Below are 17162 nucleotides of genomic sequence, written 5' to 3'. Positions count from 1 at the left end.
GTGTGTGTGTGTGTGTGTGTGTGTGAGAGAGAGAGAGAGAGAGAGAAACAGAGGGAGATGGGGTCTTGCTCTAGTGTCCAGGCTGGAGTGTAGTGGCAGGATCATAGCTCACTGCAGACTCAAATTGCTGGGCTCAAACTATCCTCCCGTTTCAGCCTCCCAAAGTGCTGGGATTATAGGCATGAACCACGGTCCCTGCCTTCAGTGGACAACTTTTTTCTTCCCTTGTGTGCTCCTTCACCCATCACCCTCCTCCCAGGTAGTGGATTCCCCACCAAGCCACACCACCCCATGCCACTCCTCTCCACAGTGAACAATTTAAATATGATATGCAGAGGGAGCAGAAGAGAGACATTCTGTCCAGCTGCGGCAGCTGCGGGGGTTAGAGGGAACTTCAGCAGGTGACTTCTAAACTGAGACCTGAAGAATGACTAGGAATTAACCAAGTTAAGAGTAGAGGAAGAGCAGGCCAGGCAGAATGACCAGGAAAGGCAAAGTCCTGGAGGGCAGCAGCACGTAAGGAAGGCTGACAGATCTCTGGGGCCTGGTATGCCTGGAGAACGCAGAAAGGTTTGGCTTCGAGGGTGGGAAGGCAGGTGAAGTTCTGGAAGTGGGGGGCTGTAAGAAGGGACTGCAGAGGGAAGCAGAGGCTGAATTCTGAAGGGCCTTATGGCCTTCCAGGCATTTAGAGGTTTCCAGGTATGATGGGCACTCTCCCATTAGACTGTAGGCCTTCAGCTGTAGACCATAAAGTTCTACCTCACATTGAGCTCACATCAGCTTCCTTGTGCCTGCTCTGCAAGGGGCTGGTTATGCCCTCTGGGACCACACTGTTCAGGCCTACCCCCTCTTCTCATTGGAATCCTATGAAGGCCAGGCTCCTGGCACCTTTTTGTGTAGTCATTCTGAGACTCTAGGGCTGCTGTCTCCTCCCAGGCTCCCTACAGACATCTAGCTTCCTGAGGCTGCAGTTAGGAAAGAGAAGAGGCTGGGTCTCCAGGTGGTGTTAGAAAAGACCTTCTAGGCCCAGGTCTGAGGATTACTTGTGTTTGAATCACTATGAGGTTTTGTTTTGTTTTTAATATGGATTCCTAGGCAACACTTAACCTACTAGAGAGCAAGGGCTGGAGCAGGTATCTGCATATTAGAGTGCCTCGGGTGATTCTTCAGCACAGGAAAGTTCAAGTACTACAGTTACTGCCAATTGTCATTCCTTCCTATTCCAGACTCCAAAATAGCCAGCTGCCTGCCCTCTAAATCTTGTCAAGGCTGCCCTGGGTAGAGAGTCATCTGGTGAAGAGGAGGAGATGGGTCACACAGTCCTCACACTGCAGTTCATCCTTCCCCTCACCTGGCTCTGACCTGCTAGCTAGAGAATCTGAGGATGGTCTCAGGCACAGCCTGGAGCCCCGGTACAGGAGCATCTGCCCTTGGAACTTACTGAGTCTCCTTCTTTGGCTGGAACTCTGGGCCTCCACGATGCTTGGGGAGTGGCATGTTGTGCAGCTTTCCATTGGGGTTTGGGCTCTGCTTGGATTGAATTCTGTGATGCCTTGGAACCCACTGCTGGACTTTCTAAATTGTCATGGAGAGGAATTCCTGGAAATATACAGGAGGTTGGCTGCTTTTTTGGGAGCCTGTTTTAATGGCCTCAGTGTCTTGATGGTTCAGGTAGCCAATTCCCCACAAAGTGCTGCAGGGCCCCTGCTCTGTGCCAAGCTCTTTGCTAGGCTCCGGGGACATGCATTTCATGTGGCCTTGACCTGGAGGAGCTGACAATCCCATCACTAATGAGAGAGACCTTCCTGCCTAGAGATTTAGGTGAACAGAGCAATGAGTAATGGTGGGAAAGTCCCAGGGGCTTTGGGATGTCAGAGAAGGGCACGGAATCTGTCCTCTCTCACTGCTTGTGTATCTCTTGTAGTAAGAGTAGACAATTACGTTTTGAGATAACCCGTGAGTCCACCCCTTATAGTGGGAACATGACGTTCTCTGAAAGGAACAGATGTTCCCAATGTCTGTTCTACTGGAATAAAGAGTGTCTGGGGTCAGGAAACGTGGATTTGTTACTGAGGCCTTGTGTAGAGTTACAGGAAGCATCTCTCTGTACTTCTCTCTCTTGGACCTGAACCCTGAGGGCACTAGTTAGGCCAGGCTGTGCCCAAGCAGCTCCTACCATGGTGAGGCAGAATCCTGGCAGGGCTGGGAGCCAAGGGCCAAGGGGCAGGGAGGCAGCTCCATTGCTGGGTGGCGCTCCACTTCTATGCTCCCCCGAGCAATTCCTTTCAGTTCTTCCTGGATGTCTTACTTTCCTAGGGCTGCTGAACCAAAGCACCACAAACTGGGTGACTTAAAACAACAGAAATGTATTGTCTCACAGTTCAGGAGGCCAGCCGACTGCAATCGAGTTGTTGGCAGGATTGGTATCTTCTGCAGGCCCTGAGGGAGAATCTGTTCTGTGCCTGTCTATTAGCTTCTGATAGTTGTTGGCAGGCTTTGATGCTCCTTGGCTTGTCGAAGCATCACTCTTATCTCGGCCTCTGTTATCACAGTGGCTGCTCCCTATGGCTCCTCTGTGATTCTGTGTCTAAATCCACCTCCTTTCTCTTATAAAAGACACTGATCATTGGATTTAGGGCCTGCCCTAATCCACTATGACCTCATCTTAACTTGAATACATCTAGAAAGACCTTGTTTTTAAATAGTGTCACATTTACAGGTACTGGAGTTTAGGACTTGAACATATCTCTTTTGGGGACCCAATTCAATCCCATACACTGGGTTTCCTACAAAGTTTTGTCAGTCACTATGATCTCAGTTTTGCTATGGAAGGTTAAGTAAAAGTGCCTGTGTTTGGATCTAAGTGGTGAAGAGGAGAGCATTGTCTTCTGATGCTGGCTTGGTGGATGCAGCCATAATTCATGGGATTCCCAGGGGAAAGGTGACTTTTGAAAGAGGGAAGAGTAGGAATTTCAGGACCAAATCCTCAAGCAATTCTTCCTGTCCTGCTGCCCTTAGACAATCTGGTATTATTTTATTTTGGATGCTGGCCGATTGTAGGTTTACTTACAACTACATTTCCAAACTGGAGAGAGTTAATAAGATGAAAAACGTGTAAGTCATTACATGAGGATGGCATTCTCCATGAGTGTTATATATTAAAAGCTCTGCAGAGTCCTCTGAGAAATCTCTTTAGCTGTTTAATCCAGTGTTTCCCAAACTTACTCAATCATGATGCTCTTTTCTATTGGACAGTACTGTATTCATTAATTACTTGCATGTAACACATTACTCCAAAAAGTGGTGGCTTAAAACAACAATGAAAAGTTATTTCTCAAGGTTTCTGGGGGTCAGAAACTTGCAAGTAGCTTGGCTGAGCAGTTTCGGCTTGGTGTCTTTCATGAGGCTACAGTCATTGGAAGCGTTACTGGAACTGGAGGATCCATATTCTAGATGGCTCAGTCACAGGGCTGGCAAGTGGATGCTGGCTGTTGGTGGGAGGCCTCAGTTCTTCACCCTCTGGGCTCTCCACAGGGCTGCTTGTGCATCCTCATGATGTGGCAGTTGGGGCTTACCCCATCGTGAGCTATCCAAGAAGCCACGGCGGAAACTTTATAACCTTCCTTTGGAAGGAACTGTCACTTCCACCATACCCTATTAATCACACAGACCAGCCCTAATTTAGTGTGGGGATACCAGAAGGTGAGGGTTATATGGGGCTATCTTGGAGGCTTAGTGCTACATTCATTCATTCATTCAACAAATATTAACTAGTACCTATGAGTGCCAGGCACTGTTCTAGACACTGAGGATACAACAATGAACACAACAGACACACCCTTGTCTCCATGGAGCTCATATTCTAGTGATACGTCATTCAATGCTTAAGACAATTTGGGAAATGCTGCATCACAGATATTTAGAAGAGTAAGTGAGAATTATGAATACAGAATGATAAATGTGGCCAGGTGCCACATTTATCTCTATATAGATTTATAATTCATAGATGTCTAAATGATGTATATGTATGTACACACAGATAGATACAGAAATAAATATAGATATGGTATATATAGATATGGTACATACACACACACACACACACACACACACACACATATATATGTTGGTATATATACATATATTTGCTAGCTTTGTCTGCAAAGAAAGCCTCAAAAAAAGTGTAAACCCATTAGCAACAAGTGTACTTAGCATCCAGATCTTGGTTTCTAAATAACATTTTCCAATAAAGGAACCAGGGTTCCTTGGAAAAATGGTTAATTCTTGAGCTGGGACAGGGAACACATAAGATGATCCTGGAACAACTTGTAGTGCCAGAAAATAAAGAAGTGCTAAAAAAAAAAAAAGTCGGGGGAGGGAAGGGGCATATCAAAGGGACACAGGAGCCAACTTGAAAGAGCTCCCAATGGCCAAATCTGGAACAGTTTGAGCAGTATAATAGATAATGATATTGGATTATAACTCTAAGAGTAAAATAAACCTTTGTGAATCCATATTGATGTAAAAGTATTGAATAAATAACTAAATGAGAGAGAAGGGACAAATCTTACTTGCAGAAGAATTCTAATTACAAATGTATAAGGAAAAGGAAAATAGAAAGTCACTACTAGATCATCACAATAATAATTGCTACAGACAAGATCCATTGAAGAATGCTAAAATCAGTAGATAAAACTTTAGGAAAAACAGGACATTTGCAAAACTTTTAAGTATCTGCCCTTAAATATACGAATACCTGAGTGGTTTTCACACACTATCACAAGTTCTTTGTTGTCCTTTCTCCAGGAGGTGCAGCTTAATTCCTCTTGCCTTGAGTGTGCTCTGAGCTTGGGGACCTTCTTCTTACAGACTGTGGAAAGAGAAAAACAGTAACTTTACGGTAGAGAAACCTCACAAACACCACCTAAACCGAATGGTCAAGTTGAAGATCACCAGCAATAAATCATGTTGACATCATGTGCCCCCATATGCTGCAATGAGAAGGGCACATCACCTCTGTGCTACTTGGGCCAAAATCGACAACCTTAGTCTATTCATGAGAAAACACCAGACAATCCCAGATTGGGGACATTCTACAAAATACCTAATCATGAGTCTTAAAAAGTGTCAAAATTTAAATTAAAAAAAAATTTTTTTTCCTTAAACAGGGTCTCACTCTGTTTCCCAGGCTGGAGTGCAGTGGCATGATCATAGCACACTGCAGCCTTAGCTTCTGGGCTCTAGCAATCCTCCCACCTCAGCCTCCAAGTAGCTGGGACTACAGGTGTACGCTACCACGCCCATATAATTTTTGTATATTTTGTAGAGACACGGTTTTGCAATGTTGCCCAGGCTGGTCTCAAACCCCTAAGCTCAAGTGATTCACCCACCTCAGCTTCAAAGTGCTGGAATTACAGGTGTGAGCCACTGCAGTCCACCCACTTTACATGTTTTAATTCTAAATTTGCTGCAGTCCTAAACTAAGGCTCAGAACAATTGATTAAGAATAGCAGCAGCAGCAGCAGAAGAAGAAATCACGTAAAGGAGGCTGGGCGTGGTGGCTCCTGTCTGTAATCCCAGCACTTTGGGAGGCTGAGGCCAGTGGATCATTTGAGGTCAGGAGTTTGACACCAGGCTGGCCAACACAGTGAAACTCCATCTCTACTAAAAATACAAAAATTAACTGGGCATGGTGGTGGGTGCCTGTAATCTCAGCTACTCAGGGGGCTGAGGCAGGAGAATTGCTTGAATCCAGGAGGTGGAGGTTGCAGTGAGCCCAGATCATGCCACTGCACTCCAGCCTGGGTGACACAGAGAGACTCTGCCTCAAAAAAACCAAAACAAGAAAAAACAAAACAACAAAAAAAGGAAACACATTAAGGAGTATTATCTGCTCCTGGAGGCTTGACAAGCCCTTTATGTATATAGCTCATCTCATTTAATCACCTCCCAACAGTCCTGAAAAGTCGGTCCCATTTTTATCCCCATCTCACAGATCAGAAAACTGAGGTACAGAGGGTTTAAGTAATGTCTAGAGTTCCACAGCTTGCCAGAGACAGAGCTGGAATTTGAAGGTCTATTTCCTAACTCGAGGTCTGGCAATCTTTTCCACAGCACTGCAGCTAACACCTTATCACATGGGTGAAATCAGATGAAAAGTAAACATCCAGAGCAGTCTTCAAATGAGGCAGCCAGATAGGCCAGAGATAGAACTTCAGACTTTTAACCAAAGGTTCTGGGATTCATGCTCCCAGTTGGACACTGTTTACTTCTTAAGTAGTAAAATGAATGGAGTTGGATTGGTCCAAACAGTGCCTAAGATCCCTTCCAATTCTAACACTCCAGTAATTTATGTTTCAAAAGAACAACCTGCAGAGGAGCCTGCAGAAGGGAACGCTCCCACTCAGGGTGGCCTGATAGAATACAGGACATGCAGGTCCAACCCCCATCCCCCTCCGCAAAAGGTAGAGTTGGGGTGGGGAATATCGGCTGAGTGTTCGTAGAATGAGGGTATTTTTTAGCCCCCACGGACTCCCTTTCCCTGCTGCATTCTTTAGGTTCTTTAAAGATGCTGCTCAGGCTTGGAGAGAAGTCTTCTTCATCCTGATGGCAAAGGGCGTCTGTCTTGGTACCTTGCCAATCCCTAGTCCCTAACATGAAAGGTTTTTCCAAGACAGAGTAGGTAAATTTCAATTTTTTTTTTTTTTTTTGAGACAGAATCTTGCTCTATCGTCCAAGTTGGAGTGCAATGGCACAATCTTGGCTCACTGCAACTTCTGCCTCCTGGGTTCAAGCGATTCTCCTGCCTCAGCCTCCTCCCTAGCAGCTGGGATTACAGGAGCACGCCACCATGCCTAGCTAATTTTTTTTGGTATTTTCAGCAGAGATGGGGTTTTACCATGTTGGCCAAGCTGATCTCAGGTGATATGCCCTTTAGCCTCCCAAATTGCTGGACTTACAGGGGCGAGCCACTGCACCTGACCTCAAAGATCAGGTTATTTTTGTATTATTTTCTCCATCCTCAAAATTTGGAAACTTCCTAACTTAGTACTCATTGGCTACTGCTCATAGTCCTGCCTGTTTTTGGGATTTCCCAATTTGGGGTGGATCTGGCTACATTTCATTTTATGTCTCCATCAAGACTCCCTGTTGTTTCTTTGAGGTTGTGTAAGGTCAAGGCGAGCTTCTTTTGTTCTCCCAAGATGTAGCAAAATGTCACAATTCTTTTTGGCTCCATTGTTCGTTAGCTACTCCATTTTGTTATTCTATTTGCACTGTTTCATCATTGAACAAGCTTTCTTTTTATAAAGATTTGTGATGGTTAATTTTATGTGTCAATTTGGCTGGGCTAAGTGATGCCTAGATAGCTGGTAAAATATTATTTCTGGGTATGTCTTTAAGAGTGTTTCTGGAAGAGATTAACATTTGAATTGGTAGACTAAATGAAGATCTTCCTTCACCAGTGTGGGTCCACATCACCCAATACGTTGAGGGCCCGAATAGAACAAAAAAGTGGAGGAAGAGCAAATTCTCTCTCTTTGAGGCAGGTTGTCCATCTCCTCCTACCCTTGGACGTCAGAGCTCCAGGTTCTTGAGGGAAGGGCACACATAGATTAGTGTTTTCTGGACAACCAGTTTACTCACTTCTTGTCTGACCCATGAATGTGTCTGTATCTTCTGAGGTTCATTTGGTTCAGATGGTACAGACACCACCCTTCCCCAGGTTACTGAAATGACTTTCAGATTTGGACTGAATTGCACTACTGGCTTTCCTTGTTCTCCAGCTTGCAGTCAGCAGATTGTGGGGCTTCTTGGCCTCCATAATCACATGAGCCAATTCCCATAATCTCTTTCACTCTCTCCTCTCTCTTCTGTTTCTCCTATTGGTTCTGTTTCTTTGGAGAACCCTGACTAAAACAGGATGATAGAAACCGCAGGAGAAAATGTTAATGCCTGTTGGGATTAGAAAGGCACATACAATAAAGCCCTATCCTCAAGGCTGCTGCAGCTGTGATAGGAGCTTGTCAAATAGCTCCATTTATTTGTTCACAAAGGATTTACTACGTGTTAATTATCAGGCAATGGTAGGCACTCAGGATACCAAGATAAACAAGATATGACTCCTGTCCTCTAGGAGTTCACACCTGAGAGATCACTAACTGGTGACTTGAGGCATTGGTTTGATTGGCAAGGTGCCTTAATAATTTCTGTCTGTTATCTATGACTTGTAACAAACCAAGCTTAGTGGCTTAAAACCACAATGATTGACTTTTCCTCACAGTTCTGTGGCTTAGCCTGGGTAGGATTCTCCAGCTGGTCTCACCTGGGCACACTCATGTGGTTGCATTCAGTTGGCAGTTCAGCTAGTTGGTCCTAGACAGCCTCAATCCCATGTGTGAAGCCTCAGCTGGGGTGGCTGGAACAGCTGAGATGACTTTGTTTCTCTCTGCCCGTGTGACATCTTTCTGCTGGTATCTCAACTTTCTTCCTTCTGGCTATCCTGGGCCTCTTTACACAAGGGCAGAGCATTCCAAGAGGGTCAAAGCCAAAGTTGCACAACTTTTTGAGGTCTCGACCCAGTGTTGCAAATGCTACTCCCATTGCATCTTATAGGCCAATGCAAGTCACAAGTCCAGGCTAGAATGGGGAGGAGGAGGAATAGAATTCATCTCTGATGGGGGAGCAACAAGGTCATATTGTAAATGGTGGGCAGATAGAGATGAGAGGAATTTGTGGCCATATGTTGCAGTCTACTACAGCTGCTACAGCAAAACAAAATTATATTTATCATAAACATCAAGTTTACTATGTTTTTTCCTTAACAATGGGGAGATCTGGCAACAGCCACTGGAGCTGAGTAACTGCTGTGCCATTTAGACCGGACGTTCTGTCTTTAGTCCATCGTAGTCTCTACCACTTCTTCTTTAAAGAGTTGGGGTCTTGCTCTGTTGCCCAGGCTAGAGTGCACTGGCATGATCATGGCTCACTGAAATCTCATCCTCCTGGACTCAAACAATCCTCCCGCCTCTGCCTTCAGAGTAGCTGGGATTACAGGCACACACCACCACCCCAGCTAATGTTTTTTGTTTTTTTTTTGGTAACATGGGATTTTGCTTTGTTGCCCAGGCTGGTCTTGAATTTCTGGCCTCAAGTGATCCTCCTGCCTCGGCCTCCCTGCTACTACTTTTTAAAGGTGAGGAAATTGGGATTCCCAGGGCTAGGATGTAGTAGTTTCTGGGCTACTGATATCAGAGTCTATGTTTTTAACCACTATATTCAATGGCCATCACCAAATGGGTTCTATGGATGATTACCTGGGAAACCACTGCTGGGAGTTACTGAAAAAGCTTGAGTAAGCTCATGCCACAGAGAAAGTGATACTCTTCAATTAACTAGGGGTCTGGATTCAGGGCTGAATAGGGGATCTGGTGTCTGCTAGATCAGTTTGAAAGTTATTTCAGTAGCCTGGGCCAGGGAGGTGTCTGTAGCATCTGAACCATATGAAACTCAGAAGATATGGACACATTCTTGTGTCGGTCAAGGAGAAATGAGTGAACTGGTTGTATAGAAAACAGTAATCTAAGTGTGTTACTTCCCTCTGAGAAACTTTGTTGGCTCCCTCCTGCCTACACCTGCAAGTCCCAGTGGTAACACACGGTTCCATTAAAAAATAAAAAAGGCTGTAATGTAAACTATGGACTTTGGTTGTTAATGTTGTGTCAATGTTGGTTCATCTATTCTAACAAAAGTATCACATTGGTGCAGGATGTTGATAGTGGGGGAGGCTGTGCACATGTGGGTGCTGATGGGAAGTCTCCTTTCCACTCAGTTTTGCCATCACCTTAAAACCACTTTAGAAATAAATTCTATATACACCAAAAGTGGAGGAGTAGGATGGTTTCTGAGGTGAGTTTAGGAAACTCAGGTAAATAAAGTCGATTTTTTAAAAAACTGCAGGACTTACAGCATTACTTTTCCTTCATAATGCTGAATACAGTCACAAAACATAATTATGCAATTGTTTTTTCCACTTAAGGCATAAGCTCTGTGAGAGCAGGGCATGTGCTCATTGATGTATCACCAGCGCCCAGAATGGCTTGGCACATGGTGGACACTTCTCAATACAAGGAAGAAGGAAGAAACAATCAATTCACAGGGCTTGATGATTGACTGGCTGAGAGAGATGGGGGGCAGTTAGCTTCAGAGTGGCTTTGGTTAGTCATACCCTTCCTGGAGACTCCCCCCCAAAACTCCCACTCCCTGTCATTCGCTGCTTGACTACTAATAGCCTGAGACCCCTCAGCCTCCATGGGACCAGCTTTTGCCCTCACCCTGCCATCAGTGGCTTCTAGGCATGTGACCTTCATCCACTGTGCTCACTGACCGGCCTTCAGACCTCCAGCCTCCTGCAGCTACTCCCCCAAAAAGTCCCTTTCACACCGCTTGGAAGCCCAGCCCAACACACTTTGAGTTCTGAAACACTGTTGCTCCTGTTTTTTTTTTTTTTTTTTATGAATAACCCAAAGTGCAGCAGTGCCTCATGGTAGTAAATATGGGTAAGTGTGGGAACCCCCAGGGTCTTCTGGTGTCCTTGGGCAGCCAAGGAGTAGATCCCCCTGAACCTGCCCCCAGGCTTGTTTTAAGAAGGGCTGGAAATACGCCAGCACTGAGGCAAGGCAGAAATCACCGTATCTGGTGTGATGTCGGGGGCAGACTCTCTTTGCCAGCTCAAGCCAAGATAAACAGTAATTCTAAAGTCCCGGGGATAATGTTTGTTTCAGAAACAAGTCCCAGAGAGAGGTGGGAACAGCCTTTTCATGTAAAGTTAGAACATTCCTGCTAACAGAAGAACAGTTTCCCCTCTAAGTATTGATATAGTTGTGTAACAACAGGTGTACCTTCTTTCTGTTAAAATTAAAAAATTATAAAGATAGTATCTGCTTATTTTAGAAATTCTGAAAAGAATGTAAAGGACTCTGAAGCAGGAAGTGGAAGCCTCCTGTTGTACTCCCTACTCACTCTCATCTTAAAGGCATGCCATATATCTTGTTTTGCAGCCTGTGCCCTTGTGTTCCTCACCGCCCCCCTCCTTTAGGAATCGCTCTGCCCTCTACATCATTATTTTTATTGGCCACATAATTTACCATGGTATGGATATTTATCATAATTTACCATGGTATGGGTGCACCATAATGCTGGAGAACAATCTAAGCGTGCACAGCCTTCAGTGCAATCATTCTGCTTCTAGGAATCTGTCCTACAGAAACACCTGCACCAGCCTGAAACACTGTAGGTGCATTAATGTTCACGATAGGATTGTTTGCTAATAGTGAAACACTAGAGACAATCTGTTCACTTGTAATAATTGAAGAGAGATGAGGAGCCAACCACTAAGGCATGTATGAGAAACTCTGACTTTAAGAACTCTGTCAAGGAGACAAAAGACCACTATAAAATACTGAACATGAGTTTTCGACTCACAAAAGTTTCCCTTTTGGGGGGCAGACAGGGTGGTATCAGGTTGCCTGTCCTCTAACCTGGGCTCCTGGGATCTAAAACTATCGGAAGGCCACTCCTGACAGCAGCAGTAGTAGTTGCTGTCCTCCTTCTCCTCTTCTTTCTTTCTCTCCTTCTTTGTTTTTTTTATAGAGACAAGGTCTCACTATGTTGCCCGGATATCACCTTGGCCTCCCAAAGTGCTGGATTATAGGCATGAGTCACTGTGTCTGGCCTTTTTTTTTCATTTTAATTAAAGACAAAAGTTAACATGGTATTCTGCATTTTGCTTTTAATTTTTGGTATAATAGAAAAATCAAACCAAGTTACACATTTTAAAAAACTGACAAGTACCAAAAATATCCTAAAATCCAGAAAAATGGCATGGTATTTTTTAAAAAATTAATAAACTGCCCGATACACAGTTTCTGTGACCTCTACCTGTGTGTGGCCATCCCAGGTGAGGTGGCACAGTGGACAATGGGAATATATCTGAAAGGCTTTTCAGCACAGGACAACAAACAGTAAGCATGCATATGGAAGTTACTGCAAGTCACGTGAACACATCCCACTGAACCCACAATGAAAGGGTCTCTAACCTACCTTCCCCACAGCTAGGTCCCAAAAAAGCCTGTGGCTGCTCCAATGTCACTTCCCAAAAGGTGATGTGTGACGGAGTGGAAGTTGTAAGAGAAAGACAATAGTCTTGAACAACCATGGTTAAAATATCTTTTGCAAATTCTATAAAAATACAGGACCATGTGAACACACTGCTGGGTCCCCTCCCAGGGCCTTGGCAGGGGCCTCTGACCTGAAGCTTTAGCTTCCTTAGCAGACACTGTGCCTGAGGGTATGGATGCTGCTGCATGAATGGGGGCGTTCCCGCCAGCTCTCCTTCCTTGCACTTGGCTTCAAGTTTACCTTTACATGTCTTGGAGATAGTCCCATATTAGGACAAACAGAGGTGCCTAATTCTACCCCTACTTCTTTTGAATGATATTATTCCATTGTATGAACATCCACATTTAGATCATTTCTAATCTGCCATAATGAATAATGCTGCAGAGAATATCCTTGCTCAGATGGATATTTAGCAGCTGTGAGAATGTATCTGTAAAATAGATTCTCAAAAGTGTGATTTCTGGGTCACAGAGTATGTCTAGTTAAAATTTTGATAGATATTGTTAGTTGCTGTCCTTGGAGGCTGTGAGAACATGCCAGCTGGGTGTGAGAGTGGGCAAGGCTGTGTGTTAGCAAACGTTGCTGATTCTTGCAGCATTTTTTTTACTTACAGAGGTTAAAAAAATAGCATTTTTTTTAACCTCTGTAAGTAAAAAAAATGGTACCTTGCTGTAGTTTTTATCTGCATTTCTCTTATTAAGAGTGAAGTGGAGCATGGTTTCGTATTTTAAGAACCATATACAGTTTCCTTTTTGCGGACTGCTTTTATCCTCTGTCCATTTATCTATGGATTAATCTTTTTCTTCTTTATTTGTCAGGGTTGTTTAAATACTAAGGAAATTAGCCCTTGATCTGTGATATAATTGGCAAATATGGCAAATATATTCTCCTAGCTTTTCATGTGTCTGTTGACTCTTTTTATGATGTTTATGTTTCCATGGGAAATTATTCTATATTTATGTAACTAAAAGTATTAAACAGTTTTAAAAATCTAGTATGGGTATCATTCTTAGAAAGGCCTGCCTCTCCCAAATGTAATAATATACAAGTTCTTCCATGGTTTGCTGTAGTACTTTAATGATTTCATGTTTATTATATAAGTGTTTGATCTTTCAGAAATTTGTTTTTCTGTGTGATGTTAGGTATGAATATTTTATTTTATTTTATTTTACCTCAGAAGGCTACCTTATTGTCCCAAGATCATTTATTGAAAAATATATTTTGGCAGGGCATGGTGGCTCACCCCTGTAATCCCAGTACTTTGGGAGGCTGAGGCGGGCAGATCACCTGAGATCAGGAGTTTGAGACCAGCCTGACTAACATGGAGAAACCCCATTTCTACTAAAAATACAAAATTACATGGGTGTAGTGGCACATGTCTGTAATCCCAGCTACTCAGGAGATTGAGGCAGGAGAATTGCTTGAACCCAGGAGGTGGCGGTTGAGGTGAGCTGAGATCGCATGTCACTGCACTCCAGCCTGGGTAACAAGAGAAAAACTGTGTCTGAAACAAAAAAAGAAAAAGAAAAATGCATCTTATCTCCACTGATTAAAAAACTATCTTGATTAGAGGAGAAGACCTCCTGGCAAAAAAACAAAAACAGAAACAATCTTGAGCATATACTATATTTCAGTATATAGTTGGTCTTATTTTCTAGCTTTTTAATCTGTTGCATTGAACAGTTTATTTATGCACCAGTTGCTCACATACCTTTAATATGTTTTGATTTTGAGGTCTCTAGCCTCCAGAACTGGGCGAGAAAAATTTTCTGTTATTTTAAGCCACTCAGTTTGTGGAAATTTATGACAGTAACCCAGGAAACTGGTACAATGACGGAGTTGGGATTTGAACCCAAGTCTTGACTCTAAGTCCTGTGTTCTGAATGGGAGCACAGGAATATCCATTTCTGTTCCTAAGAGAGAGTGTTTATGAGGGGAGGAGAAGGGGAAATCAGTATAATTCAGTTGCCTTAGGTCTCCCCAGCCTGTGGGTATTAAGAGATGGAGTGTGCTGAATATTCTCTGTGTATTCTTCATTCTTTTCCATCCTGCCCTGTGTCCAGGAGGCTGACCTCAAGGGACAGTTTAGCCTCCCATGGCCTTGCCATTTGGCTTCTGGTTGGGATTGTTCAGTGCTGGGCATTTAAAAGCCACAGGAAGGTGGCTCCCTCCATGCTGGGCCGCAGCTTGCTGGTGGCTGTGGTCTTTACCCAGGCCCATGGCTTCTGTCTTGTGGCCTATGGCTCCAGCTCTTGCCCAGTGGTTGGCTGCAGTAACCACTTCTGCCTCTTCCCTTTCAGGCCTACTGGTGGTAATAGCTTCTTGCTGATACCTAGCCCTCAATTACTGCACCAGTCTCTTACTGATTTTCCTTAACCCCACTCAAATCCTCATAAAAGATCCATTGTTTAAACTTCCTTCAGTCATCACTTTTATGGGTACCGTGTTTCCTACTGAGATCCTGATCACTCTGGGGACCATAGTGCATGACACACAGAGAGCAACTCTGGTTTCCTTGACTCTAGCCCTCAGGGCTCATTTGGAGCCACCTTAAGTCCTGACCATTCCCTGTGCCTCTAGGAAGTTACTTCTGCTTTGCGGCCCTCAAGGAATGCAAGTTGCTCAGGGACTATGGCAAAGTCAGGGAGAACCTGTCTCCTTTCTGGGTTACTCCTATACAGAGGTCCCAAGCAGGACTCCCTGGGTTCAAGGGCTCCCTGCCCCATCTACAGGAACTTGGATAGGTGTGGATCTGGGCCAGGTATTTGAGTGACGGAACTGCCTCTCTCTCTGAAGCCTTGGAGGGATAAAGATCTATTACTCTGCCAAGCTCACAGGGCAGGCCCCTCCTTTAATCAAGATGAGCTTTCTTCTTAGAGGTTCTCATTCCTCATGCAAACAGACTCCTGACAGGGTGTGCTTCCCTGTTGCCAGACATGCCTAGACATATCTAATTCTACTTACACTTGAGCTGGGATCCTTTTATACAGGGTTAGGAAAGTAAATGTGGGCCAGGTTGCAGAAGGCCTCCAACATATCAAACCAATTTTAACCTAATATTGTAGGCAAGAAATCACTGAATGTATTCTAGATAGGGAGAGACTTGGATCAAGAACTGCTAAGAGCTTAGCTTGGTTGCCATCTCAGTGCCCATATTTTTGCCCTCCTTCTAGCTGAAATATCCCCTCAGCAGAGAGACCCAATGAAGGCATTCTCCATTACGGTACATTATCTATTTCCAGCAGAGTATTTCTCCTTCTCTGAAATCATACTCTTTTCTTCTTTTTTCTTCCCTATTCCATGGGGCAGGGAGATCTCCACCTTAGTCAAGGCTATAGCCTCAGGGCATGGCTTATAGTAGACACTCTGAATACATGTTAAATTTGTTGAATGAATGAATGAATTTGGTCCCATGAATGAATTTAGATGAGGAAGCCCAGAGAGGTCAAGGGGCTTAGTGACCTGCTTGAGTTCACATTAACTCATTACTGGCATAACTGGGATTAAAACCAGGTTACCTAACCAAATCTGCTACCCCCAGGAGAGGCAGGAGCTGGGGCATGGGTTAGTAAAAATAGTCAGGAGAGGATTTCTGGGAAGGTTTGGTGACATGTTGGCCAGAACTGAGATGGGGAAGAAAAGACAAGCTCTTGGAAGTTGAAATTAACATGCATTGGGTATCTACTCTGTCCCAGGCACTGTGACTGATGCTTTGCCTGTGTGGTCTGATTTATACCCTCTGCTGTATAAATCCCAATTTATTATTATCCCAATTTTCATGAGCTAAGGAAATAGGGGCACAAGAGTTTAAATAAATTGCCTGCTTTTACCCATTTATTTATTTTCATTTTTATTTTTGTTAGTCTTTATTTCATAATCATAAACTTAACTCTGCAATCCAGCTAGGCATGGAAGGGAACAAGGAAACCATGGAACCCAAAGGGAACTGCAGTGACAGCACAGATTCTAGGATACTGCGAGCAAATGGGGTGGAGGGCCCTCTCCTGAGCTACAGAAGGAATGGTCTGGTGGTTAAGATAAAACACAAGTCAAAATTATTAGAGTTGTCCACAATCAGCAATGGTGATCTTATTGCTGGTCTTGCCATTCCTGGACCCAAAGCGCTGCATGGCCTCCACAGTATTCATGTCTTCTTTCGTCCTTGCCAAAGATCACATGCTTGCTATCCGACCACTCCCATCTTGGCAGCGCAGATAAAAAACTGGGAACTGTTCGTGTTGGGTTCAGCATTTGCCATGGACAAGATGCCGGGACCTGTATGCTTTAGGATGATGTTCTCATCATCAAATTTCTCCCTGTAGATGGACTTGTCACCAGTGCCATTATGGCATGTGAAGTCACCACCCTGACACATAAACCCTGGAATAATTCTGTGAAAGCAGGAACCCTTATAACCAAATCCTTTCTCTCCAGTGCTCAAGAGTACAAAAGTTTTCTGCTGTCTTTGGAAACTTGTTTGCAAACAGCTAGAAGGAGACGCGGCCCAAGGGCTCGCCTTTGATGGCACTGTTGAAGAACACAGTAGGGTTGACCATGGCTGATACTACAAGGCTCCAGGCAGCGGCAGTCTGCAAATCCATTTACAAAGAATTGACTCCTAAGCTTGACCTCTTCCGACCCTCAACATGGCCTCTTTGAACATAGGATTGAACCCAGGAGTTCTCCGTGAAGATGGTCACCATGCTTGGGGTTTATGGTCAAATAGAAGAGACAACAAGAATTAAGTATTCATTCAGGGAAGGACTGGGGAACAGGAGTATGTGGCTCTCACCTTGCTTTGTAAGAGAAACTAAAGCACAATAAGGGAGGAGCCTCTTTTGATAAGAGCAGTTAGAGGTCGAAAGAGGGCCAGAGATGGATATTCACCCCAAGGGCCTTTGGCTTCAAGGTACTGTAGAGGGGCAGGACAGGGGGGCCAGGCAGGGTGGAGCAGAAGGCTTTGGAGACAGAAGTAACACAGATCA

General features: G+C 44.2%; 1 pseudogene; it reads right to left on the bottom strand.

Annotated features, from left to right (window-relative positions):
• Positions 1 to 16235: 16235 nt before the first annotated feature.
• LOC105729807 (peptidyl-prolyl cis-trans isomerase A-like) lies at positions 16236 to 16733 on the bottom strand (annotated as a pseudogene).
• Positions 16734 to 17162: the final 429 nt, after the last annotated feature.

The sequence above is a fragment of the Aotus nancymaae genome, unplaced genomic scaffold (genome assembly GCF_030222135.1).
Source record: "Aotus nancymaae isolate 86718 unplaced genomic scaffold, 86718_ANA_hifiasm-v0.15.2.pri h1tg000011l, whole genome shotgun sequence".
Lineage (NCBI taxonomy): Eukaryota > Metazoa > Chordata > Mammalia > Primates > Aotidae > Aotus > Aotus nancymaae.
The sequence above is the reverse complement of the archived record's forward strand: the minus strand, read 5'-3'. Positions and strand labels throughout refer to the sequence as shown.